This window comes from Colobus angolensis, unplaced genomic scaffold (genome assembly GCF_000951035.1).
Source record: "Colobus angolensis palliatus isolate OR3802 unplaced genomic scaffold, Cang.pa_1.0 Scaffold40, whole genome shotgun sequence".
Taxonomy (NCBI): domain Eukaryota; kingdom Metazoa; phylum Chordata; class Mammalia; order Primates; family Cercopithecidae; genus Colobus; species Colobus angolensis.
Genome location: NW_012117377.1, coordinates 3799941 through 3801788, shown reverse-complemented (window position 1 = coordinate 3801788; position 1848 = coordinate 3799941). Strand labels below are relative to the sequence as shown.

The 1848-nt window shown below is 38.3% G+C and overlaps 1 pseudogene; it reads right to left on the bottom strand.

Moving 5' to 3' along the window:
• LOC105521552 overlaps positions 1-1848 on the bottom strand; it is a 26315-nt pseudogene that overhangs the window by 7742 nt on the left and 16725 nt on the right.

Sequence of the window (1848 nt, the reverse complement as noted above, 5' to 3'; positions counted from 1 at the left end):
CAGTTACTTTTGTATTTTTAGTAGAGACAGGGTTTCACCATGTTGGCCAGGCTGGTCTCAAACTCCTGACCTCAAGTGATCCGCCCAACTTGGCCTCCCAAACTTCTGACCTCAAGCGATCCGCCCACCTCGGCTTCCTCAAATGACCCGCCCATCTCAGCCTCCCAAAGGCATGAGCCATGGTGCCTGGCCTGATTATTATTTTAAGAGCTGTGACACTAGTATAATAAGTATGCCTTCACTGAATGTTCTCAATAGATTCTTGAAAAGTGTGACTCTAAGAAAAATGACATATAGCAGGTCCTCAAATAATGTTTCATAATAACATCGTTATGAAGAAAAACAATGGTTTTGTTGTAAGTCATTTTGCTGAAAGTCACAGTTTCCAAGAACCTATCAATGATGTTAAGTGAGGGCTTACCGTATTACCTGGGACAAATAGATAATTTTCTACTCACATGTCTCACAACAACCACATATGAAGTATGTTTTTAGATTCCTTATTATTTGCAAGAAATAGTGCTATGTGTGATACGAGAAACAAAGCTAAATTCTATGTAAAGGAATTTATATTCTCTTTGGAAAGACAGCATTTACAAATTTAAAGAAAGGGGAACTTTTACCTGTAGTATCTTATTTGACTTTCACACCCACTATGTATAAAAGGTGGAAGCGATTAGAATTGTGGAAACACAAACACTTTCTTGGCCTCTAACTGACATTCGATTGATCCAACATTTAATAGAAAAGAAAAAAAGTAGAAAGATGATGAGGGGGACCTTCCATTTTTGATGACAGCAGGCTGTTATTTGGGCCACATTCCTATGGGAAGACAAGTTAAAATGAGAGCATATGGAAAAGTTCTTAGAAGCAAAAATTATATATAAAAATAGAGTTCGAAATTTGGAGGTCAAGAAACAAGAGAGCGGGAACAGCACAGTCCACTCCTGCGCTGAGAGCATCTGCAGATCTGCCTGGAGGCAGCTGGGAAACCGAGCTGAGACCCAGAAGGGTGGACTGAACCACAAATATACCCAGCCCTCTTTTCCTGCTCTCTCTTGAATGGGAAGAATTTGGGGTTGAGTGGGGAAGAAGGCTGATCCCTGAACTTGAAAAACAAATGCTGACCCTGGTGAGTGCTCACAGACCAAATTCACAATATTAGGTATAGAGACATGTTTACTTAAACATGGTTACAGATTCCTAGTACCCAGGTGCTTGGCAGTTGTAAATGCAAAACCTATCTGGATAAAGGCGTCTTCATCCCAGGCCTCTGAAAGACCTCACGAATACATTTTCAAGGGCAAAGGTAGCACTAAATCAAAGACAAATTAGTACAACAAAAAAATAAGATGCAATGAACAAGAACTAATAAAAACCCAGCAGATAACAGACCCTCCCAAGACTTCATATGCTAGAATTATTAGAAACAGATTATATGTAATGATTATTATTTGAAACATATGACAGGCTTTAAAAAATTCTTGGTAAATAGGAGATGATGACATGTGATATAACAGATTTATAAACAAACCAAATAAAACTTCTACCCACGAAAAAATAAAATAACCCAAATTAATAACTCAGCAAAATGAGGCTTTAAAGCAGATTGAACACAGAAAAGAAAAATAACAGATTTGGAAGGTAGGCCAGAAGATATTACATAGAATGAGAGAGAGAAAGATGGAGAACAGGGAAGACAGAATAAGAGACTTGGAGGACAGAATTGGAAGGTTCCAGAAGGAGAGGAGGGAGCATTGGCAGAGGTGGTATTTGAAGGGATAATGTTGGAAAGTTCTACAGAAAGGGGGTGGACAGCATTTATTTATTTATTTATTTATTTATTTA